Consider the following 27868-nt stretch of genomic DNA (forward strand, 5'->3'; position numbering starts at 1 on the left):
GCCATAGGCAGCACCTGGAACCTGTTTGTCAGACTAACCAGGGAGGCCTTAAATGCGGCCCTCTGGGAATTCTTTCGCCGCCTGTCACACCACTAAGCGACCTACCACTCGAGGACATTTGAGTGGTCAACCTCAGTGCGTGTAGTTACTGGGCTGGTCACTGGTGTGGGCTGATTGTTGGACTCAGATGTGCTGGATGTCCATTGGATCTGCATGGCTGGCCCACAACAGCGATGCCCATCCACTGCAGCCTCAAGCTGTGTAACCGAAGCCATTGCAGCCTGGAGCTGACAGCGAAGTGTCATCAACTCGGCTTGCATCTGCACACAACAATCGCAGTCCATATCCATATTAAAGACATTGGAAAACTACACTACACAGCAAACAAGGACTATTGACACTTGCTGCAGAACAATGCTGTATTTCGCTCTTCTTTGTTATTGCTCATGTAACAACTAATATATTGATAAATGGATGAGATAAAATATGTTGCTACGAAAAGAGCCCTGAAATACTTTTTAGGGATGCTGTGCTCTGACTTTTTTGTATCATTAATTTTCAACATAACAAAATATATTATGTTCTTATTATTCTGGATCTGGCTTTCTATAAAAGGAGCATTGTTTCGTTACTGTAACTCGCTATAAAGTTCAACATATCTTTCTTACTTTACAGTTATTGAAAAGGTTACTGACAATTATTTCGTTATCAATACTGAGGTTACAGTACGCAATGCTTGTTCAACATCAAAATTTTGCAGTGGATTTTTGTTAATATTAAAACACCAATAAGTATCACGACTAACAGGAGAACATGAGACTATTACCAGAAAAAAAATGTTTTTACTATAAAGTTTGCCAGATCAGAAATAGGCACAGCAAAATTTCTTTTATATCATGGAGGTAAATTATCCTTTTGCACTGTTAATAATATAACATCATCCGCAGCCCGCATCCACCTGTAAAACACATAATAAAATCTGCTGCACTGTCCTGCAATCCCTAAAGCTGAAAGAAATAATTTTAGCTCACTGTTACCTGTCCGCTTCTTTGCGGTATGATTGGTTTCATTTAATGGAGTTTGAATGCGCCGCGGCAGCGGCTCGTTCGTTCGTAGCGTAGCTCTGCACCACGAATAATATTTAAATAGCTGAAAATGTCTTAAAAGGATGGGATAAAATACCAGGCAAGCTTATTACAAATCATAATGCAAGTTTTCACTAAGTAACTCTATTCAAAACATTTAGACAGATTAAATTCTTACACAACTTTACATATTAATGTCTAATGGCGTCCTTCTCTCAATGCTACATAAGCATACAATATAGCGTCACAGGCTCTTCCTACTCTCGTAACTCCAAAAAGACGACAGAGAAATTAATGCTCGGTCACTACTATTTATACTCGGTTTGATACATTTACATCTTTGTTTGATTCTTAATAAGTATCGTCTGTGGCGGTTCCAGTACACGCCGACGCAGATATTATCTTTAAAAAATCGATACATAATTCTATACAAGAATAAAACATGACACATAATGGTTTCTCTTTATTACATAAGGTTCACATAAACATATTCCGTGCAGAAATAAAATTATAATCATCCAGTTCGATTATTTTTTTCTCTTTTTTTACCACATATAATATGTATTTTGCCAGAAGACGTTACATGTAGAAGCTGACGAAAACACAAGAACTGTGTCTAATAAATTTGATTAATATGAAGAGATTCAGAAACTGAACTACCAAAGTATACAAGTGAGACTAAATAACTCGCGGCTAATTAGGAAGTTGTAATATATCACAAAATCGGTTTACTTTCCGAAGCAAAAGAAAATGCGAGAACTGAGTCTATTACTAATTCAATTAACACGCACAAACTCAATAAACTAAACTATCAAAGCACACACCTGAAACTATACAATTCACTCCTCTTTAGGAACTCGTAAAATGTGACAAAATCGGTTACTTCCCTGTGGCTGCTTGCGTATGCCAGCTGCTGATGACGGACTGGCTGACTAAGGCTCACAGTGTACGATGATTATAACATTCCAGTGATTGGTGTTTGTAGCCTTCCTGCTTCGTATCACGGCCACACAAGCCAGTGATATTTACCATTCTCCATTCTCGTGACAGTGCAAACATTTTCAGAGTTGATTCTTTTGATTTGTTTGGACTTTCATTCAGAACAATGTACTTTCTGTTAGTTCTTTCGCACCTAGTGACAGTGTGAACAAACTTTGTGCAAACTTCCAATCACTGTTTTCTGATGCACTAGGAAAAGCAAACAGTTTTGTCGAGCAAGTTACGATGAAAGACAATGCGCACCCACACTTTTGCAAAGCTCACCCTGTTCTGCGTGCATTTCGTGAACAGGCTATACAAGAACTTCAAACATTGCAGGACAGTGGTCTCATTGCTTTGATGCTGCCACCCAATGTGCAACACCCACTGCAGTTTTAAAGAAATCTTCAGGCAGATTCCATTTGTGTACTGATTTTAATTCCATAGTGAACACTCTTAAACAGTGACCGACACTTTCCCGTTGGCACACCCAGAAGAACTGATGGACAATCTGGGGGCTGGATGCTTCTTTTCAAAGACTGACATGCGCAACGCTTATTTGCACATCCCTCTTGTTGAACAGTCTCAACAAGTATTTATTATCAACACTCATCTTGGCTTGTTTAAGATTTTGCTTTTACTATTTGGCAGCACTTCGGCGCCCGCCGTATTCCAGTGTTATCTGCAGCAGCTGACGGCAACAGTTCCATCTTGTTCTTACTATCTCGACGATACTGTCGTAACTGGTTGCGCTCCTTACGAATATTTGCAAAACCATCGAGCCCTCTTCCAGGTGTTGTCTGATGCAGGGCAGAAGTGTAATAAGGACAAATGTGGATTCTTTCAGTCTGAGCTGGAGATCCTTGGTCATGTCATCATTTCGCAGGGTGTTCATCCCCTCCAATCGCACTTGCAGGCCATTCGAGAGCTTTCACCCCCGCGCAATGTACGCTGGTTACAGTCTGTACTGGGCAAATTAACGTATTACATCTGTTACATACCGAGCGCCACTCAACCTACGGCCCTTGCATCGTCTCCACAGAAAGAACATTCCATTTGTTTGGTCGCAGGATTGTCAGGACGCCTTTCAAAGGTTGAAAGACGCAGTGCTTCTTGATCATTGTCTTGTACATTTTCACGCGACAAAACCTGTTGTTTAGCTGTTGATGCCTCTCCCCATGACATCGGCACCATTTTGTGCCACAGATACGGTTCTCACGACTGCCCGATTGCCTTTGCTTCCAAACTTTTGACAGATGCTCTAGGGAACTACTCTCAAATTGAAAAGGAAGTCTTTGCTATTGTGTATAGTGTAACAAAATTTAACTAATACACGATTCACAATATTGCCTGTTCAGAATTCATTCTAATTACTGAATATGGCGCCTTGCTAGGTCGTAGCAAATGACGTAGCTAAAGGCTATGCTAAACTATCGTCTCTGCAAATGAGAGCGTATGTAGTCAGTGAACCATCGCTAGCAAAGTCGGCTGTACAACTGGGGCGAGTGCCAGGGAGTCTGGACTAGACCTGCCGTGTGGCGGCGCTCGGTCTGCAATCACTGATAGTGGCGACACGCGGGTCCGACGTATACTAACGGACCGCGGCCGATTTAAAGGCTACCACCTAGCAAGTGTGGTGTCTGGCGGTGACACCACACTTGTTTGGTGGCCAGCCGTTGTGGCCGAGCGGTTCTAGGCGCTTCAGTCTGGAACCGCGCGACCGCTACGGTCCCAGATTCGACGCCTGCCTCGGGCATGGATGTGTGTGATGTCCTTAGGTTAGTTAGGTTTAAGTAGTTCTAAGTTCTAGGGGTCTGATGACCTCAGATGTTAAGTCCCATAATGTTCAGAGCCATTTGAACCATTTGAACATGTTTGGTCGCAAATTCTTCCTGGCGACAGACCACAAGCCTCTTCAAAGCTTGTTTAGTCCATTCAAGGCTATTCCACAGCGCACTGCACAGAAGCTGCAGTGGTAAGCTCTTTTTTCGTCCTGTTATCAGTAAAAATTTTTGTAACGGCTCATGGGTGAACATGTCAATGTCGACACTCTCTCCCTTCTTCCTGTCGTCCCTGAAGCTGATTCTTATACTTCAGCTGCTTCTTTTAGTTTCTTGTATGTCCAGGACTCAGCTAAAGCTCAGGACTTTTCTCTTGATCATCGCCAAATTGCCCATGGCATGGCCTCTGATCTTGCTTTGTGCATTTTGTTGCATTTCACTTGCAAAGATTAGCCCCCTTTAGGCATGTCAAATCCAAAATTCTTTGTTTCGCCGTTACCTTGTCGCTGGTACGATTTCACGGTCCAATAGTGTGTGATTCTGTTGTGCACTGACTCGGATTCGTTGCGTGTGTTGATTCCTTCTCTTACTCAGCAGCCAGCGCTACATCTTCTCCATGAAGAGTACTAGGGTGTTGTTTGCACAAGCAGTTGACTCGTCTTCACTGCACTTGGCATGGCATGGATCAACAAACTAAATATCTGATTGCCCAGTGCCACACTTGTGCCGAAAAACCAGCCGACCAGCTCACATTGGCTCATAATCTTGGACATCTTTAATAAATTTCCATTTGTAGTGCCAATGCAGTCCACCATGGCTCGTTCCACTATATTTTGTTTAGAAGGGTTGTCAGAAGTTACTGTCACTGACACTCGCCCACAGCTTGTCACTGCCAAGTTCCAGCAGTTTTGTGCCACCTCAGGTATCCATCACATCATGCCTGCACCTTCAAGTAACAAATGGAAAAGCTGCATGCTACCCACAAGCGTGACCAGGCTCTGTTTTAGTTTTTGTTGTTGTGCCAATTCCAGCCATGTGATGGACCATCTCCTGCAGAGTTGCTGGACGGCCAGTGTCACTGAACCTTGCTGCAGGTGCTGCACCCCCCACGTCAGGTAGTACCTATGCTGCGTCCTGCAGCTAAGTATCCTGCAGGCACCTTTGTTTATTTCAGAAGTTTTAGCAGAAATCGCCCTTGAGTGTGGGTGTGCATTGCCTTGGATGTGTCTCTTGCAGGGTCCTACTATGTGCTGAGACCCTATCGCAACCATCTGTGCTCAGGTGACGTTGGTGATATTGCCACATGCTCTTTGTGTTGTACACACGCAGCTGAGCTGCCCTCGCAATCACTTTTGCCGCAACCTCTGTGCTGTGGAACTTGGGATTGGTGGTGCTGGACCCAGAAATAAAGGGCCTGGATGTGGACCTGACACCTTCGTCTGTTTTCAGCCAGTGAGCCACCTCTGGTGGCTCACCAGCCAAGCTGAGAGCACATGCTGGGGCACTGATGGGGGTGCAGCGTCCGCCACAGCTACCATCCCCATCCCTGCACTACCTGCTGCTCCTGCACTCCTCCCCGTCGTCATTATAGTACAGGTCCATACTCGATGACCGTATGGAGGTTTGAGGAGGAGGGATGTGGTATCATTGTGCACAGTCTGTCAAAAGCCCTCCAGCATGAACGTCAGTATCTGCGGAGTCCGAGCAATTGCGCCAGTGTGGCAGTACAAGCATATCAGGCGCAGCACCTTCCCTCTGATGGAAGACTATATGACACCAACACCGTCTCTGACACTGGAATAAAGGATGCTGAGGACAGGGCTCAGGGTCAGTTCATCAGCATAGATCATCTCCTCAGTTCGACAGATCAGCTCCACGGGACAGTGGCTACTGCTGTCATAATTAGTTGGATCTGTGAGAACCAGCACAGCTAGAAAAGCAGCTTCCTGTTGAGTTGACAGAGGACTTCGTTCAGATATGGTAAGTGCTTATTATGTCCTACATGACTGCTTTTCAAAAGATAAGTAAATGTGTTTGATTAGTCAGTCATAGCACTGTCCATTGATATTATGTAGTGTTCCCAGCTGCCCTGGTCTGTCTCCTATTTTCTAGTCTACAAATTACTGACCACCCGTGATACTCTAGAAGAAAAATGAGAACTAGATCCTTCTATCACCCCAGACTCATCTCCTGATGTAATCAAAAACTTTAGAGAAAACCTTAGTTCAATTGTACAAAAGTTCCCCAATCGTATTGTAATCACTGGTGGAGACATTAATCACCCAACAATCAATTGGGAAAATTACAGTTTTGTTAGTGGTAGAGGTGATAAGGCATCCTGTGAAACATTACTAAATGTCTACTCTGAAAACTATTTAGAACAGGTAATTCAGAATCCCACTCATGATTGAAATATTTTGGATCTAGTGGCAACAAATAGACCTGACGTCTTTGAGGATATCCACATCGAAAACCTAAACAGTGACCATGATGTGGTTGTGGCAAGAATGATTACCAAAGTACAAAGGACAACCAAAACAAGAAGTAAGATATATAAATTCAGTAAACTAGATAAAAAGTCAGTAGTGTCATATATCAAGGAGGGTCTTGAAACTTTCATCCCAAGGCAGGAGCATATAGAGGAACTATGGCTCACGTTTAAAAGAATAGCTGACCTTGCAGTGGATAGATATGTACCCAGTAGAAGAGTTCACAACAATGAGAGGGACCTTTCATGGTATACGTTCACTCTAAAGAAACTTCTAAAGAAGCCAATATTTCTTCATAATATGTGTAAAACAAACGTCAGGGCTATAGACCGAAAGGTGCTGAATGGAACACATTTGGCTGAAAAGAGAGTAATTATAGAAGCCTTCAGTGACTATCGTAGCAAAATACTCTCAAATGAAATTTCACAAAACCCAAAGAAATTATAATCATATGTAGAAGCTGTTCGTGGCACCAAAGTTAGTGCCAGTCCCTACTGGAACGAGAAAGGAACTGTGATTGAGGGAAGCCAAGGAACAGCTGAAATGCTTAACAACGTTTTCAAGTGTTCCTTTACAAAGGAAAACCCAGGAGAATTGTCCCAATTTAATCCCCGTACCAATGGAAAGATGAATGAAATGAGCATTAGTATCAGTGGTGTTAAGAAATAGCTGAAATCGTTAAAATTGAAAAGGTCCAGGGCACAATAGTTTCCTTATTAGATTCTGTACTGAATTTGTGGATGAGCTAGCCCCTCTTCCAACTATAAAATGTCGTAGATCCGTCGAACTAAAACATGTGCCCAATTCCTGGAAAAGAACACCTGTCTATAAGATGGACAGTAGAAGTGATACACAAAACTTCCGTCCAATATCACTGACATCGATTTGTTGTAGAATCTTAGAACATATTCTGAGCTCAAACATGACCTCCCCCATGCCAACCAGCATGGATGCCGAAAACCCAACTCGCACTTTTCTCACATGACGTACTAGAAGCTTGGATCAAGCTAGGCAGCTAGATGCCGTATTTCTTGATTTTCGAAAAGTATTTGACTCAAAACCACTCCTAGCTTATTGTCAAACTTATGATTATATGGGGTATCAAATGAAATTTGTGAGTAGATTCAGGACTTTCTGGTAGGATGAACACAGGATGTTATCTTGGATGCAGTGTCATCGTCAGAAGTAGAAGTAACTTCAGGTGCACCCCAGGAAAGTGTGCTGGGATTCTTGATGTTCCCCAAGTAGTATGGTCCCCGCAATCCCACAACCCAACCAACCCCCCCCCCCCTTGCTGTTCATGTTGGATGTTAATGGCCTGGCAGACATTATTAATATTAAACGCAGACTTCCTGCAGGAGTCACTGTTGGCATTGGCTAACTCATGCAAATACCTAGGTGTAGCGATATGAAATGGTTTGATCGCATAGGCTCAGTCGTGGCTAAAGCAGGTGGTTGGTACTCTTTGGTTTATTGGTTTAATAAAGGAGAAGAGCAATGAGTCTACAAAGGAGACTACCTACAAATCACTCGTGCGATCAGTTCTAGAATACTGCTCACATGTGTGGGACCCACAACAAATAGGGCTGACAGGGGATATTGATCATATACAGAGAAGAGCAGCGCGAATGGTCACAGGTTTGTCTGATCTGTAGGAGAGTGGCATAGAGATGCTGAAGCAACTGAACTGGCAGTCTCTTGAAGATAGACATAAACTATCCCGACAAAGTCCACTACAGAAGTTTCCGGAACTGGCTTTAAATGGTGACTTTACGATTATACTACTACCCCGTACTTATCGCTCACAAAGGGATTGTGATGATAAAATTAGAATAATTAGTACTCGCAGAGAGGCATTCAAACATTCTTCTATGCTCCATATGTGAATGGAACGGGAGGAAACCCCAATAAATAGTACAATAGGACGTACCTTCTGCCTTGCAAATCATGGCAGTTTGCAGAGTATAGATTAGATGTAGATGTTGATTTATTTGTAGCTAGTAATACCATCAAAGTTTAACAACCTGTGATCTGCGTAATCACAATGAAACAAACGAACATAGTGACTATATGAAGTGTTCTTTTTTTTTTGGCTTCATGGTAAGGATATCTATTCCTGTGTAAAAGTTTTTGGCAAGCTACCAGCAGGCATGAAATGAGAAATTACGAAGCTTTACAAGTTCAAAACAAAGTTGAAAGAATATGCTATTAGCCACTTCCCTACAAATTATCTTTTTATCTACATTGCGCAACACAATTAAAGGATAGCTTTTTGACGCCCTGTAACTGTCTCCCAATGTAACATAGATGTTTTAAATGTGACTCAAAGGTGCCTACAACCTCCCTCAGTTACGGTGCAAAAGTGTAATACACTGTGATGTCACCCTTGTGTTCGGTGACGGTTCAAACAGCAAGGTGTCGACTTTTGAGAAGACAAAGGCCAGAGCACAGAGTGTCATGTGACATAGGCTGGATTAATGGTTCACATGGACACCAAATTTCACCACAACTCTGGCGAACCCAACCGTGAATGTGTGACACGGTGGAAACATCATCGAACCCACTCTTAGGCCAGTATTACACTATCACATTTCTTTGTCAAAGATATTTGATGGTGTAATAGGAAACTTTGTCAAATGTCGTCCAATATTTGATCAAATCTAGGGCCTCTCTGTGGATTTGATCAAAGAAGTTGCTTGTCTTCTGTTCACTGCAATGTGACATGTTACCATATGGAGCGCTAGCATCGCTGCTCCGTTCTGTCGTCTATAATGTTTTTATAAACATTGCCGGTAAATACAACTGGTGTATGCCAACAACTACAAAATTAATAGAGATGTATGAAGCTGATGAGGCGCTCTACAACGTGAGGCACGCTGAACACAAAAATAGATTAAGAAGATTGGAGACCAGACCAGACCTGACCTGAACTAACCTAACCTAACCCTCTCCTGTAGCAAGGAATCGGCTTGTTACAGTGTGCCTGTCTTCTGCAGATGTAGCAGTTCTTAAGTGAATATTGTGCTTTGTGATATGAGGATACACTTCATTGAGCACATTCAGAAATGTATGCTCATCCATTCTTAAGTAATTGATGTACGACTTGACGCCCTCCACCATAAACTCACGTAACAAGTTTTGTTGAATGCTTTTATTGTGTCGTCGTAAAACCCACGGCTTCACCCTGGTATGTTTCCTTTTTTTTCCCCCGCTTCTCTTCTGTATGTGTGCACAGTGCAATTGTGGTACATGCAACTGCTGCAGTTAATAAGTTGTTGTTGTCAGCCATCTTGAACTATGACGAAAAATATGATGACAGTGTAATACCCCTTCTACCGCTACGTCAAAGATCTTTGTCAAATATATTTGACCGAATATTTGATCACATCATTGATCAAATCTTTGACAAAGAAATTTGATAGTGTAATACCGACCTTACCATATTTAACTCCCTACATTTGACGCCTCCAGAATGAAGTCAGAATTGCGACATCCAGCTTTGAAATCACGCGGTTTTCTTATGGGTCGCCGAGGAAAACATTTCAGACACACAGCTGCACGAAGTCGACAAGAAAAGGCCTCTGGGGCCGTCAGTGAAACCACCTCATCATTTGGGACCTTGATTCCCAAACATTTTGCAGTCGTAAAGGACGGTTCGCAGTGTAGTGAGAGAGAGGACGACGCTCTTGACAACCTTTGACACTGATGACGCTTCCCAGGTGCTCCAATCGTTCTCTAAGGACATCGTGGGGCAGCAACCTCACCGAATGTGGTCGCACCCATGTGGAATGCAATGAAACTGGAATTTTCAATTTGGTGTGCACCATTCGACGAAACTTGGACGTAATCCGAAGCAGCAAAGGGTACTTACGCTTTTTAGCTTTCCTATTTCCCACTCTCCTGTGACGTGATCACGGATGGGTGCGGCGTTGAGACATGCGTGAATAAAACTGCAAACAGTCCCTCTAAAACCCTCAGTTCAGCAACACACTCGGTGCCAACTGCCAGCCTTTGCTGAGCACTTCAAAAACGTATTTGTACAGAGACAACCTGTAACGGAGTCCTAAGCATTTGCAGACACACAACCCCTTGACACCCCTCAGATTCAGCATGCCTACTAGCAGGTGCTAGAGCAGTAGCGTAGCCTGCCTCCAGACACCTAGTTCTCCATCACAGATTGTCTCTATACAGATACACTTTTGGAGTGCTCAACAAAGGAGGGTAAGGGGCATCATGGATGTTGCCAACTTGGTGGTCTTAGAGGGTCCATTTGCTATCTTATTCATGTTTTTGTCAACGTCGTATTCTCCAAAAATGGTTCAAATGGCTTTTAGCACTATGGGACTTAACTTCTGAGGTCATCAGTCCACTATAACTTAGAACTACTTAAACCTAACTAACCTAAGGACATTACACACATCCATGCCCGAGACAGGATTCGAACCCGCGACCGTAGCAGTCGCGCGGTTCCAGACTGTAGCGCCTAGAACCGCTCGGCCACTCCAGGCGGCTCGTACTCTCCCCTCCACCCCACTCCCTCCCTAGATCACCTCACAGAAGTGTTCAGAACAGGAGGATTGAAAACACATGAGGACCCTCTGCTACTTATGATCACATTCAAATCTCGAATGCTTTCGAACGGTCCCTAGGGGTTCCATGCAGAACACCACAGCCAAAATTGCGGTCGCACTGCGCTCCAAAAGGCCTGTGATCACATTCAGTGGAGTTGCTGACCCAAAGGGTTGAAGCGTCCGGATGGTGTCACCAATGACAGAAGTTTCAAGATTTTCGCACAGTGCGAAATGTGTTGGAATCAACGCCCCGAGGGAAGGAGTGGTTTCATTATGCCCTTTATGCCACTTCCTGAGGACTTTTTAGGCCTATTCCGAACGGCGTTGTGTCTGAAATGTTTCCCTCTGCAGCCTGTGTTATTTCAGTGCTGGGAGCCAAGGTTCTGGCCTCCATTACGGAGGCGTCAAAAGAAGGGGTGAAATGTGGGTAAAGAGGGGCTGCGACCACCTTCACATCGAATGTCACATCCACAGTTGCGTTGGCCAGAATTCTAGTGAAATTGCCCTTGTGACATCGTTAACACACCATACACGTCACATGAACTTCTGAGCTCTGACCGTTTTTCGCATGCACCTTGCTGTTTGATGCATTGCCAACCCCTCGGGTGATGTCGCAGGGCTTCACGGTTTTATACCTTTCCAGAGGAGAGTTGATCCAAATTTAAAACATCTGTGTCGCAATGGGAAACAGTTACGGTACTTCGAAAAAGTGATTCTTTAATTGATTTGAATCGTGTAGATTACAATGGGTGAGAAGAATCTTCATAGTCATGTAATCGAACTTGAATTGTTTTCGGTATTGGCTCTTTAGACAGTTTCCATTGGGACGATAGGGCCTTAATTTCGACGTCATATCCGTATACCCTTGTTCTGTCGTCTGTTGTAAGCTTTTTTACAAGTTCTGGATCGTTGTCGACTACATTCATCAGTTCTACGCAACGTCGTAGACAGCGTGACATATTACAAATGATTGCAGCGATTTCATAAATTCACTGTAGCTCCATTCATTGACATATGGTCACGACACACTACAGATACGTAGAAAAACTCATAAAGTTTTGTTCAGTTGAAGCCGCACTTCAGGTTTCTGCCGCCAGAGCGCTCGAGAGCGCATGAGACAAAATGGCGACAGGAGCCGAGAAAGAGTATGTCGTGCTTGAAATGCACTCACATCAGTCAGTCATAACAGTGCAACGACACTTCAGGACGAAGTTCAACAAAGATCCACCAACTGCTAACTCCATTCGGCGATGGTACGCGCAGTTTAAAGCTTGTGGATGCCTCTGTAAGGGGAAATCAACGGGTTGGCCTGCAGTGAGCGAAGAAACGGTTGAACGCGTGCGGGCAAGTTTCACGCGTAGCCCGCGGAAGTCGACGAATAAAGCAAGCAGGGAGCTAAACGTACCACAGCCGACGGTTTGGAAAATCTTACGGAAAAGGCTAAAGCAGAAGCCTTACCGTTTACAATTGCTACAAGCCCTGACACCCGATGACAAAGTTAAACGCTTTGAATTTTCGGCGCGGTTGCAACAGCTCATGTAAGAGGATGCGTTCAGTGCGAAACTTGTTTTCAGTGATGAAGCAACATTTTTTCTTAATGGTGAAGTGAACAGACACAATGTGCGAATTTGGGCGGTAGAGAATCCTCACGCATTCGTGCAGAAAATTCACAATTCACCAAAAGTTAATGTGTTTTGTGCAATCTCACGGTTTAAAGTTTACGGCCCCTTTTTCTTCTGCGAAAAAAACGTTACAGGACACGTGTATCTGGACATGCTGGAAAATTGGCTCATGCCACAACTGGAGACCGACAGCGCCGACTTCATCTTTCAACAGGATGGTGCTCCACCGCACTTCCATCATGATGTTCGGCATTTCTTAAACAGGAGATTGGAAAAAACCGATGGATCGGTCGTGGTGGAGATCATGATCAGCAATTCATGTCATGGCCTCCAGGCTCTCCCGACTTAAACCCATGCGATTTCTTTCTGTGGGGTTATGTGAAAGATTCAGTGTTTAAACCTCCTCTACCAAGAAACGTGCCAGAACTGCGAGCTCACATCAACGATGCTTTCGAACTCATTGATGGGGACATGCTGCGCCGAGTGTGGGCAGAACTTGATTATCGGCTTGATGTCTGCCGAATCACTAAAGGGGCACATATCGAACATTTGTGAATGCCTAAAAAAACTTTTTGAGTTTTTGTATGTGTGTGCAAAGCATTGTGAAAATATCTCAAATAATAAAGTTATTGTAGAGCTGTGAAATCGCTTCAATCATTTGTAATAACCATGTAACAATATTTATTCTAAACTGGCTACTTTTTGATATGTCCATAACGAGGTACCTAAGAAAGTCACTCACACATCCACATAAAGTTAACACATTAATAAGTTTAGTTACATTATTTACAGTTAATAACCGAGATTTACGTAACTTTGAGTTGCTGTTGATTCGTCTGCAGTGATGAGTTATATAAGAGGTGAGATCAAAAAGTAATGGGAATTCCTGTTTGTCTTAAGGAATGTTTATTTATTTATCAACATGAATTTTGTCCACTTTAAAGTAATGTCTTTCAGATGTAATATGCTTGTGCCAGCGCTTTTTACAGTCTTGGAAGCACTTCTGGAACTCACTTATGGTTTTCATCACCCACAGCGATTCTGTTCTTATCTCGTCGATGGTGACAAAACGACGGTCCTCTTCTGTCACGGGAATAGAACTAAGTTGCAGGGGGGAATGTCTGACGTTACGATTGCCAAGATAACATAACGTTTTTGTTTTTTGTCGAAAAAATCAGGAACAAGCATTGATATGTGAGCGAGCGTTATCGTGATGCAGTTTCCACGAGTCATTTTGCACAGTTCTGGTCATTTCCTTCGGGTTGCTTCACGCAAAAGGAGAGTAACTTCCGGTAGTATTCCTCGTTGACCGTACGACCATAATGCAAGAACACATGATGAACAATACCATTGAAATCGAAGAATACGGTGAAAACAATCTTCATAATCATGTGATCGAACTTGTCTAATTGTTTCCGGTATTGGGTCTTTAGGCAGTTTCCACTGGGGTATAGGACCTAAATTTCGACGTCATACCCGTATGCGCTTGTTTCATCATCCGTTGTAACCTTCTTTACAAGTTCTGGATCGTTGTCGACTTCATTCAGCAATTCCTGAAAGACGTCTACGCGACGTCATATTTGGACGAAATTCAACAATTTCGGAACAGACCTTGCTGCTACACATTTTATACCCAAAATACCCGAAAAAATTGCTTGACATGTGCCCTGCATATACCGATATCATCAGCAACCTTTCTGACGATGATTCGGCGATTTTCCAGATTTTTTTTTTTTTTTTTTACAGTATTTGGTGTGCTGGGATGTCCAGGGTGGTTGTCGTCTCGAACTTCTTCTCGACCCTCTTTGAAACGTTTATTTCACTTGTAAACTCTTGTCTTACTCACAATTGATTCGCCAAAATCCACAGTCAACATTTCGGATGCGGTGCTGCACATTATTCTATTTCTCAAGTAAAATTTAATGCAGGTTCTTTGACCCATCTTTTTCGAAAGTAAAAATTTGGCCAGCGCTCGAAAACGCTTATAATCTTTTCTACTGTCAACAATAAACTAAATATTCAAAACAGCTGAAAATGTGAGCATACGCCAGGAACATAAAAAACAATTGAAAATCAGATGTATGAAGCCTGTACAATTATAAAATTCCCCTTACTTTTTGACCACACCTCCTGTAACGAGAGCGATGTTCTTAACAGAAACAAATAGTCTGAACGTTACCACATTAAGTCTCTGACTAGTAGTAATGCTTAGTAGCATCGTACTATGCCGGTGTATTTCCCACTCCGGTCTTTTGCACTGAATTTCATACAAGCCTGAAGGTCCACTAAATCTGGGGCGACTCTCTCAGTGCGACTGCTTAAGGAGGGGAGGAGGGGTGCAAAAATAATTAAAGCCATATTTATTAATGAATAAATCTAAAATTTTGCATGTGTGAAGCAAAAGGGGTGCGTTTTGACGGAAAAAAATTTAATACAAACGCAGGATTAATATTTTGCCAGAAATTTGAATTTGTAATTTTTTAATTGTCTTTTATAAGGTGGTTGTTTGTGTTATTGCCCCAGATGACAATTAGAAGAAATATGTGTCAGGATTTGTAAGTGGTGGGTCCTTGAGATATGGCAATACGCGAGCACCGAGAAGTAAGTTTAAACAGTTTTATTAACAAACGCTGATTATAAAACACGCATGCTACCCACATCCATCATCTCTGTGTCAGACATCCTAATTATGGTCGTATTGAAAGGCTCCATGGTGAGCTAAGAAAAAGAGACATATTTGCGCCCGAGGCCATGCTAGTTAATACGGCACCCTGCAGACGGCGGCCAGTGGCTTACTCCCTGCATCGCAATGCGGCCGGACGTATGTGTACTGACAAAGCAAATTGTCAGTATTCCAGACAGGTCAGATGGGGAGAGCGTGTTAAGCCGGGTTCACACACGCAACGAAAGTATCGCCACAAGTCAAATCATTCTGGAGTGGCGCTGTGAGCTACCGTTCAAACAGGACGCCACAAATTCTTCGTAATTGCGCAGTTTGCAAAATGGCGTCACCTGTCTCAGCTGATTAAACGGCTGTACATATTACTAAATAAGATGTTTCGGAAACATAATAAATGTAAAATATTACTTACCAAATAGTTTCTAGTCTCTCTTGTCTCGACTACATGTTTTAAGAACCGGTCTGCAGCTTCAAACCAAGCAAGGTTGGGTTTATAAATACCGTCTGTAGACGCACCACTCTTAAGTGATTTCAGTACTTTTTTATGTTCATTCATGTAAGCATTTCGAATGCTTTCAATTTTTAATTTTGTTGTAGCTACATCAATTCCAGGTACATATTCACGCATACTGTTTACTATTTCAATCACTGCAGCATCTCTCAAATTTATGTCTTTGTGTGATTCGCTTTTGTGGTTCCAAAGGCATTCTCGTTCTTGATACACCTCCAACAATGTCATAATTGTCGCTGTTGATCACTTTTTCGACATATTAACGCACAAACAAAAGCACTAGAAAGGTTTGCATCCAGCCACGAGGTAGCAAACGAATGACGTTATACGATTGTAGAGAAGGCAAAATGGCGCAACAAAGAAGAACCAAGTTCAACTTTTTGTGGCGTGACAAAAGTTTCGCTTCTTAAATGGCGCCACCGGAAATTAGGAGTTCACACATGCAACTACAAAGCAACTGCAGTTCGCCATTAGCAGTGGCGATACTTTTGTTTATTTATTCATTTATTTTGATCCAACATCAACTGATTACAAAAAAAGTTTTTTTTTGTTCCAGTCTTCTGGATAAGTCAGAGCCTTACTTACTAGGGTTACATATTATTGGCTGGCACTTTTATCTACACAACTTTTTCTAAATTTAGTTGAGAGAACAGAGTTACATATATGGACTATACATAAACAAAATTGTTATTGCCATACTTAGATTAAGGAATCTACAGTTTGTAACACAGTATTCATATCTGACATTCAAATATTTACAGTTTGTGACACAGTCTAAGATCTGAGATTACATATATTTTTAGATAGATGGTCTTCCATCATACGAGTGTACTAAATCTAGAAACTCATCTATTGAATATACAGGATTGTTTAGGAGCCATAATTTTAATTTCATTTTTAGTTTTGTATAGGGCAATTTGGAGACATTAGGATGGAAGCAATTCAGTAGTTTTATGCCTGCATAGTGAGGGCTTTTCTCATAAAGTGTTGTTCTATGAAAGATTATGTGGGGTCTCTCTCTGCATCTAGTGTTGTGATCGTGTATTTCTTTATTAAGTGTTTTGTTACTATTTACTGCCATAATGATTATCTTCAGCACATACAGGTTATAAACAGTTAGTATTTTAAATTCTTTAAACAAATTTCTGCAGGACTCCCTAGCACATTTCTTTCCCATAATTCTAAGTGCCTTCTTTTGTAAGGTAAGTACACTTTTCATATTACCTTTACTGCTGGATCGCCAAACCTCTATCCCATAACTTAGATGGGATTCAAATAGTGCAAAATATATTTACCTCAGAGTGGTGATGTTACGAAAAGGTGTCAGTTTTCTTAGGACATATATGGTAGTACATAGCTTTTTGCAAATATCATTCACATGATCAGACCAGTTTAACTCTGCATCTAGTGTCAGGCCAAGAAATTTGGTCGAGTATTGTTTTTTAATGTATTTGTCACCCATTAAGATTTTGTTTTCATGAGTTTTTGCCTCCCAAGATCAAATTCAATATAGACAGATTTATTTGTGTTTAATTTTAGTTTGTTTTCATTAAAATACTGCAGAATTAAGCCTGCTGCAGTATTGGATTCCACTTCGAGCTGTGAATAGCTTGGATTACTGCATATTAACGTGGTATCATCTGCATATAAGATAGTTGTTGCATGGTTTGTTATGGACTGAATATCATTTACATAGATAATAAAAAGAAGTGGTCCAAATATTGACCCCTGTGGAATACCAAAATTTATGTCAGTGGTGTTTGATTTGCATGCTCCCTCTGTAGTGCTAATAGACACAAACTGCTTCCTATTTGTCAAGTAGGATCTCATCAGATTATGGGCTGTGCCTCGAATGCCATAGTTCCACAGTTTGTCCAGCAATATGGTCGTATCAACACAGTCAAATGCTTTTTGTAAGTCTAGAAAGATGCCACATACATGTTCTTTACTATCTATTGCTTGAGTGACACCTTCGACTAAGTTGGATGATGCTGTAATGGTGGATAACCCCTTGACAAACCCATACTGCGCCTTAGAAATCACTTTTTTGCATACCATGAAGTTCCAGATTCTTATGTATATTACTTTCTCAAAGATTTTGGATATTATTGGATGAACAGAAATGGGTCGAAAGTTTTCTACTAAATTCCTGTTTCCTTTTTTAAAAATAGGCACAACTCGGGCAATTTTCAACTCATCTGGAAATAGACCATCTTCCACATGAGAATTGATAACTGTTGATAAAGGTGATACAATTTTATGTATACATTTCTTAAGAGTGTCCAGACTAAGACCATCATATCCTGCTGCATGGGAATTCTTTAAGCTACTCACAATTTTAATTATTTCTTCTTTACTTGTTGGCATCAAAAATATACTTCCTGACACTGGTGTTCCTCTGAATTTGTATTTATGATTTTTAAGCTGATTGTTTATGCTGGAGCCAACAGAAGCAAAGTAATTGTTAAATAGATCTGCTATCTTATTCTTATCAGTTTCTATTGTGCCATTTATCATCAAGTGATTTTCAGTTGTATGTTTCCCAGATTTACCAATTTCTATATTTACTAGTGACCATGATGTTTTGGAGATATTACTTGAATTCTGAATGACACTTTCAAAATGTTTCTGTTTTTCTGAAATTGGGAGGTCTACATAGTATTTCTGATACTTTTTGAACTCTTCTTTTAATTGTTTATTGCTCAAGTCATTTAACATAGCATACTCATACCATCTTAGTTTTTCTCTAGCTTCAGTGACTGAACTTGATATCCAGTTTCGGGTTACAGCATGTAACTGAATTCTCTTTTTTATTAATGGACAGGCTTGATTAAGAATGTAGAATAGTTCACTTGAGAATTTGCCATAACTATGAAGTGTAGTTATAACACTGTTCCAATCCACATTCCTTAGCATATTATTCAACTGAGTTATATTTTGGTCTGTATTCATCCTAATAAAGCTATAGCAACTGTGTGTAGGAACCTTTTTTATGTGCACACTTAGTTCTACTGGATGGTGGTCTGACAAAGCACTTATAATAACAGAAGATGTAAGATCGTAAAGACGAATACCAGTGATTATGTTATCTATTGCAGACTGGCGTGTTTCAGTCTCCCTGGTTGCAGTGTTTATCAGGTATCTTACATTATATTCAGGCAGAGTATTCTTGAATAGTCTAGTGTGTAACTTATCTGCTAATACATTTATGTTGAAATCTCCTATAATTACTAACTTGTTCAAGTGTGATATAAAAACATTCTCTATCATAATCAAAATATCCACGGGTGTACTGCCGGTCTACAGTGTCCATTGGAGACTGTAGACCGGCAGTACACCCGTGGATATTTTGATTATCAAATACGCCGGGAGAAACTTAAGAATCACATTCTCTATCATGTCACAAAACTTTGTTAAGAAAACTTCGAAGTTTCCACCTGGCGGTCTATATAAACATATAACATAAATTTCATCATTTGGTATCTTTATACGTGCTGCACATAATTCAATTGTTCCTTCTAATGAATATTTACTTACATTTACAGAATTAAAATCAAATGTGCTCTTTACATACATTGATACACCTCCACCTCTGATAGTAGATCTGCAAAACTTATTAGCTAGTACCATGTTTAGAGGTTTAAAGAGTTCTAATTTGGCATCAGATAGCCAGTGTTCACTAATACCAAGCACATCAGGCATAGTTTCATTTATAAACACGTCTCATTGTCCATATTTCTTGCTCAAGCCCTGTACATTCTGGTGGATTATTTTAAAGTTGTAAATACCTTGTTGTAGATTTCTCTGCTTTACCGACTTAAATAAGGTCAAATCTCTGTTCCTCTTGTGGGCTTCCTCTTCTTTCTGGTTTCCACTAAAAAATCATTTAGATGGGATGGAGGCACTGGCTTCCGTCTCCTGTCTGAAGTTTTTTTAGTTGACAGTACTGGTTCTGCTAATGTTGGAGTTGATTCTGCTGCTATTGTGGATGGTTCTGCTGTTGCTAATGATGGTTCTGTTGCTTTTGCTGTTGATTGTGTAACCGTTCTTGATGCTTTTACTTCTTTTGGCGGAGTTGGTCCAGCTACCATTGATTTTGTTGCTGTTGCTGGTAGCAGAGGTGGCTCTGCTGTTGCTGTAGCTGCTGTTGCTGCTTTTGTTGTTGTTGTTGCTGTGATTGTTTCTGATGCTTTTAGCATTTTTTGTGGAAATACTTCTGCAGGTGCTTGCTTTAAAACTGTTGGAGCTAATGGTAATGACATGCTGTCACTATGTTTGTTCAGTCTCTCTAACATTTCACTGACTTTTCCACACAAAAGTTTCTTGCCCTTTTTGTTCAGACGCATCCCATGTTTCGTGAAGCAGTCTCTCTTAAGAAAATCTGTACTAAGAAAGTTTGTATTTGGATACATTTTGCATATTTTCTGAAATTGTGAGTTGGCTTCCCTAATTTCAGCGTTTACACACGAAGTGGGGATAAGGTCATGTCTACAAGGAATGCTAGTGACAATCACGTTCTGCTTCTTAGTACCGTCCAGAAATTTCCTTAAGTTGTGCACAGCATTCAGTAACTCATTCCTGTACACATCACTGGCACCTCCAATTAATAAAATATAACGATTTGTGCTTTTTTGTTGTCTTTTATGACGTCCTTTATAATTTCCTGCATTGGAGCGCCTGGTTTTACGCAACTGTAGACTTTTAAGTCATGATGATTATTGAGAATTTCCGCAAGACCGCGTCCGTGGCTATCAGAGTAAATGTTTAGGCCTACCTCATTTTTTGTGCTGTTGGCAGAGTACGATGTTATTGGCGTAAATACTGATGTTTCAGCGGGTTCAGTAAGAAACTGAATCATGTTTTCTAGTAATTTAATGTACTTTCTAGCTGCTTTTAAGCCTTTGAGTACTTCATTTTTCACACTTAGTTCGAGTTCAGTGTTACACATCTCTGTGGCAGCTTCTCGGCTGTTACACGGATGATTACAGTCACACGAAAATACATTATTGCGATTTACTTTCGCGAGGCAGCTTGAATGATACCATATATGTTTTACTGGACACATTCTAACACCGGTTTTCACTTTTTCACCACACGAGCGACACTTCACTGACGATAAAAACTCGTGGTTTACGGAGCAATTTTCTACAACTTGTATACTTGCCGCCATCTTGCATCTGTTGCCTGTGTGAACCTGGCTTTATGTACCGTACGGCGCCTTGCAACTCGTAGACCCTCAAACTTTTTTATAAAAAGCCATAACTCAAATTCTAATCATGCAATTAATCTGAACATTTTATTGTTGTGTCCTGAGAAAGTTATAAGACCACTAAACTACAGTTATTAATTTATGATGAAAATTGTATAATTAACAATGTTTTTAATTTTGCACATCCAATATTAACTTTCTTTTCTATGTACAGTCATCTAAAAATCAGAATGTAATTGCAGGAACTCGTATTTTTTAGTTCCAGGGAGACAGCAAACGTTGCGAACAGTTCCTGAAAATTTCATGCATTAGTGCATATACTTTTTGAGAAAAGTCTTCTAATAATGTAAAACAGAGAACGTGAGGTTCAAAGATTTTTTTCTCATACATCTATATGTAATAAGCTTATCTCAATTTTAAAATTCTACAGACTGATACTCCTCATCCTCCAGGCTTCTTTTCTCTCCTCTTCAAATCTGCCTGGCCTGTATTTGCAGGTAAGATACTGTTAGCTTTCTTGACCCTGCTCTTGTCGATGGTGTAAAACGCTTTTGTTGTAACACACCAGGATCTATACTAGCTCTCTTCAGCACTTCACTTCTGTCATTATTTCCGTTATTGTAATATAAAACTGCATCATAGACTCCTACTTTGAGTACTTCAAGTCCACAGAATGTCCTTTTCGAGCATGTAACCCAATTTAAATTATTGAGGGTTTCATATGCATTTTGTGTCTTTCCGTGAAGACACTTCCTCAGTAAATCAGGGTTCGCAAGAAACCTGAATGTGGGCTTCGTTGCATTCATAACATGTTTTGGTAATGAGTTTTTATATGAATATGTCTAATTTCCGTTGTTGAACTTAGCATCAATCGTCTTTCGGACACAGATTGTGCATTGGTGTTTGGTCAGTGGATAGTTTATAAAAAAAGAAATGCCCACACAGCACTACTCATTGTCTCTAAATTATGTATGTTTTTTCTGACAGCTCTCCCATAAGATAACAGGAGACGATCAATTTCTTTCAGAGTAAGCCTGCTTTTTCCTCCTAGTGGTTTTCCATCCTCAAGTACTTTACCTTTCTTCTCTTTCAGCAAGCGAGAAAGCCTACCACCAAGGCTCTTTTAGATGTGATCAACACATCCCAACTTTTCTATTGTTGTATTGTACGGATTTTTATGTGTTACACCTTTGGAAGAAGAGTAGTCCCCATCACCAAGGTATTTAGTATATCTAACACTATACTAGTCCTCAGATCTGGAGAACATTCTCACAACTGCAGCAGCCTCCATGCCCCCACTTGAGCCACTATAATTATTCGAACATGCAGTTGTATGCTTTCCTTGCCATAGTTTCTCACTGTCTTCATTGTTGGACATTTTCCTTGTTGCACACTGGTTACATAAATCTTGACTTTCACATAAAGGTTTGTGAAGTCTACCTTCCCCCTACTAATAAGTGTTAGTATTGTCAAGACGTAAATAAATCTCATGCAAGAAAGTTTTCAGGCAAAGACGTAGATGTCTGCCAGAGATATAGATGTCAGCCAAAGATATTGAAGAAAGATAGTCTTCACATTGAAAAACTTCCGCTGAAGCAAGCAGTTTCCCAAACGTCGAAAAAGGTGGGAGTAGCGGCCAGTGCAGAGTTACTCAGTTTAACAATTTAAAAGCATTTCTAAACGTGCTACCACGATAAAATTCACACACAACGTAGATTAAACTATGTGGATCAAGAAAATAATATTTTTGAAAAATCAAGTTTTTGGAACAAAATCCGTTACATCCCCCTTAAAAAGATTTGTTGGCCAATCACAGTCGCAGGCAGTGGTGTCATGTGAATTTGGGGTTCTCTGGTGGTGTGTCTGCGTGGCGCCATCCATTGGAGATAGCTAGTGATGAAAGAGTGAGATTGCTGGCAGCGTGCTAAAGGGACTTTTAAATGTGCCATCTCCCTTGTAGCTGTGTGCGGCACATGACACACAGGGTGCAGTTGACAAAGATGCTGTCAATACAGTCCTCCCTCCAAAAATTGTGTGCCGTGCTTGCATGTATGACCAGGCAATAAGGAGAGGGAGATCTGCACCATGGTGGTGCTGCTGTTGAGGTGCCAGCCACGGTGGCCGAGCAGTTCTAGGCACTTCAGTCCGGACCCGAGCGACTGCTATGGCCGCAGGTTCGAATCCTGACTCAGGCATGGATGTGTGTGATGTTCTTAGGTTAGTTAGGTTTAAGTAGTTCTAAGTTCTAGGGGACTGATGACATCAGATGTTAAGTCCCATAGTGCTCAGAGCCATTTGAACCATTTGCTGTTGAGGTTGGCTATGGCACGATGGCAGATGGCACCAACCAACCCACTCTGTTTGTACATAGACTGAACAGATACTGTAAAGGACTTTGTGGACAGAACAGGGACGGAAGCGAAAAGATTTAAGGATAATCTCCCTGGTCGAGGCTTCATGAAATCATTTTTGAGGCAACATAAAGATCAATTGACCAATGTGCCAAAACATGAAGCACTCCAGAGCCAATGTAACAGCATAGACCACCCCCCTCCCCACTTACATTGTGTTTAAGGCTGTACATTTATATCAAAGCTGGACCAAAGGTGGGCCAAAATATGCAAGATACATTTGGATTAAATCTGGCTAGACTGATTTGTTCTGCTGCGAGGATTGGGTCCTTTTAGTTGCTGTCCCATACCTGAATAAGTTAGAAGGGAAAGAATTTCTCATTGGAGACAATTTACCTTCGCGCCCATCTATAGATAACCAATTAAGCTGTTTTAAGACAAAGACAAGATTTATGTTCCTACCAGCAAATTCAACACACGTGACACAACCACTGGACATGACATTTATTCAGCCTCGTAAGAGTACTTGGCCTCAAAAATTAGTGGAACATAAGAAAGGCCCAGGAAGAAATTAGGCAAAGCTCCTAAAGATAAATTTCTTCTGCTTTTGAAAAAGTTGTGTTACTCCTTGACGGAAGAAAATGTTATTGCAGGTTCTAGGAAATACAGTATTGCACCTCTACACCACAACAACATTAATTCACTGCTCCCAGGTACTGGTATACAGGCAGACAAAAACCAGGGTATGAAAAACCTCGAAGAGTTAACTACTACTGTTGACAATAGCTTTAAAGAACTCCTTCGAAATCTTAGGAAAGACTAGACCCCAAAACCCAGGAAAAAGGACAAAAGTAAATGTCCAATCTGGCACAAGTGTTAGTGTTGACTAATTTGAGGATGTGGATAGGGAGGAAGTAACCCCCACCCCCTCATACAAGTACTTCACTTTACAGTGTGCCAAGCCCTTGTACATCTAAGCAAGCAGGCCGAAGTAACGAAAAAAATGCCAAGAAAAACAAAAATTTCTTTATTCATCATCAGAGGACGACGGTGCCTACTCAGTGCAGGACAGCAATGAACACCTGATTTTGTCATCTTAGGATTCTTCTGATCAAAATGAAAATCCAGGTATCTCCATAAGCTGAGGTGACTATATGGTGGTCAAAGTATATGGAAAAATAATAACAACTGTTAGATATTTTGTTTGCAATTTTAGTTACCTTATTGGTGATTTTGTTGGAACATGTGTAAAAAGAGTTCCTCAAATCAAAAAGTCCACAATGACCAAAGAAGAATTTTTTGACTTGAGAAATGATGTCCTAAAACTGTCATCTCCAATTCTCAGTTCAAGTGCCCATTTCAAAGGCTTGCAATGTTTTGAAGACAATTTAACAGTGTGTTAATGATACAGTATCAGGGTCATGCTAAAGAGTTGGGTTTTATTTGCTCACCTTCAGCTTGAATACGAAAAATGGTTCAAATGCCCCTGAGCACTATGGGACTCAACTGCTGAGGTCATTAGTCCCCTAGAACTTAGAACTAGTTAAACCTAACTAACCTAAGGACATCACAAACATCCATGCCCAAGGCAGGATTCGAACCTGCGACCGTAGCGGTCTTGCGGTTCCAGACTGCAGCGCCTTTAACCGCACGGCCACTTCGGCCGGCAGCCTGAATACGTTTTGACATAAATTTTTTCTAAATTTTACTTATTTCTTACATTAATAAACCATTATCTTGTAAAATAAATGTTTATCCATTTATTTCCTAATATAAAAATGTGTATTTCATAGTTTCTGTCTACCTCCCTTTGATTTGAAAAGAAACATCCGTGGTTTAATAACAATCTTTCACCTCAATCTGCAGGATAATTAGAAACACCATGTTTGTATTTTTTAAAATTTTATTGAAATAAAATAATGTAATAATAGTGTCATAAGCTGATAGGGGCAATAAAGATCTGTGTTTCTGGTAGTACTTTTTTGTTTTAACTTAACAAATAATATTTAAATTTGTAATTGGAAGTTCAAATTTGTTTCTGGTTGCCTCATTTTGGGGTAAAAGTTCGTTTTTGCATACTCCCACCCAAAGGCATGACATCATATGTTTTCTAGAGTCAAGGGCAGTCGCTGTGGAAGACAAGTATATACCTTCTTCAGCACATGAAACCAGATGCTATTCAGTTTCACACAGTCATTCTTCGCATTAAAATTATTTGCATGCTTAATTGTCTCTATAGTCTCTCTCTACACACTTCGTAATACCTGGTCATGGTAGATGAGACCTCAAGCTGGGTTCACACACACATCTAATGTGGCGTCATAGCTTGTGGGCTGTTGTAGTGGCGTCGTGAGCTACCATTCACACAGGACTCCACAAATTATATGTGGTTGCACAACTTTCAATATGCCGTCAGTCGAATTATATGGATGAGTATGAATGTTATAGTGCAGGTTATGGTCTTAAAACTGTGACAAGAGTCCAATCCAAGAAAGAGGAAATCCTGATGCTGTATCCGAAAATAGATTTCACACAGGTATAAATCAAGAGGAACAAACTAATTTATAAAAGAAATAACACTCAGAAACGAAAATGCTATCTGTAATGGTAAACTAACCAAGAGCTGGCATATAACTATCATCCGCAGACATGCCGGTCTTCCAAGATTTTAGAATCTTATTGTACCGCTATTTTTTGATACAGACAATTTGAATAATTAATTTTTAGTTTAACAGCTGCCACTCTGGAGCTGTTTCCTGCTTATAATCCACAGTTTATATGATGTTTGGTCTCACAAATTACAAAGTTTATATGACACACTTTTTTGGTTATATATATATCAAGTTTATTTATTTATTCCTTCATGGAATATGTCATTGGTTTGCAAATATTGCACACACACACACACACACACACACACACACACACACACAAACAACACACAGCTGCAGATATAGGTTGCTGTTCTTTTAGTTCTAGAAGCGAACGTGTACCTGCCGATCATTGTTTTCATTTTTTTTTTCAGAAATAAAACAGAAACGCACTGAAATCGAATAGAACCCAACAGCAATTACTGCACAATAACTGCGACAGAAAGCTAGTGTTTCACAATACAGCCGTCAGATGGCAGTGGCAGTAGGAAAATGTGCAACAGACTATACAACCAAGCTGCACTTATTGTGGCCTGACAAAAGTTGCATCCTTTAAGCTACACCACTAAAATCTGGGAATTCACATAAGCAACTGCAAATGCAACTGTAGTGTGCCACTATCTGTGGCGACACATTTGTTGCGTGTGTGTGGACCCTTCTTTAGTTTCATTAACTCGCATCTGGTGGTCTCTTGGTTGCAAAGTGCGTTGTGCAATAGCTGATCTATGTATTCCTCCCCTTCTACAGTTGCCAACATGTTCTTCCAGTCGTTTTTTCCGCCGTTCTTTTTTGTAGTACACAAGTACATGTCTCCACAACTACACTGCATTCTATAAATTCTTACTTTTTCCAGTGATTGGAGATCATCTTTTGCCGACTTACGATACTTCTGAACTTTTCAGGTGGGTTTGTAGTAGAGACATTTGTAGCGACTTGTTGGGCCGAGGTTCACACACGCAACAAAAGTGTCACGACAGATAATGGCATACTGCAATTGCATGTGTGAACTCTAATCTTTAGTGCGCAACTTAAGAGACGCAACTTTTATGACGCCACAAAAACTTCAACTTTGTTGTACTTTGTTGCGCCTCTTTCCTTCCACCTCTGGGGGCAGTATTTCGAAGCACGAGCATTCTGCCACAGTTATCGTGAAATAATTGCAACTGTACTTCATTCAATTTCAGCGAGCTTTCACTTTATTTCTGAAAAAAGTGAAAACCGTTGTCAGCATGTAGAGTTTTGCAGTTTCTGCAACTACAAGAATAGGAACATGTGTTTGATTTTCTACAGCAGCAATGTGTGTGTGAGTGTGTGTGTGTGTGGGGGGGGGGGGCAGTATTTCCAAACCAATTATGAATCTCATAATCTTAAAAGATTTTTGGATAAGTAAATAAATGAACTTAATATATGTCACCAAAAAAGCGAGCCGTATAAACTTAGTGATTTGTGAGGCCAAACACACTATAAATTGTGGATTATATGCAGGAAATAGCTCAAGAATGTGATGTGCCAGCTGTTAAGCTGAAAAATAGTTATTTTAAATGCCTACATCAGCGAATACAACGAGATTCTAAAACTTTGGAAGAGTGGCGTGTCTGCAGATGATATTTACAAGTGTTGGTTAGTTTGCCATTGCAAAATCTGAGTGTCATTTCTTTTATAAATGTGATTTTTCCCTTATCGTCAGTGAAGTGTCGCTCGTGTGGTGAAAAAGTGAAAACCGGTGTTAGAATGTGTCCAGTAAAACGTATATGGTATCATTCAAGCTGCCTCGCGAAAGTAAATCGCAATAATGTATTTTCGTGTGACTGTAATCATCCGTGTAACAGCCGAGAAGCTGCCACAGAGATGTGTAACACTGAACTCGAACTAAGTGTGAAAAATGAAGTACTCAAAGGCTTAAAAGCAGCTAGAAAGTACATTAAATTACTAGAAAACAT

This window comes from Schistocerca nitens, chromosome 4, assembly GCF_023898315.1.
Source record: "Schistocerca nitens isolate TAMUIC-IGC-003100 chromosome 4, iqSchNite1.1, whole genome shotgun sequence".
Classification (NCBI taxonomy): Eukaryota; Metazoa; Arthropoda; class Insecta; order Orthoptera; family Acrididae; genus Schistocerca; species Schistocerca nitens.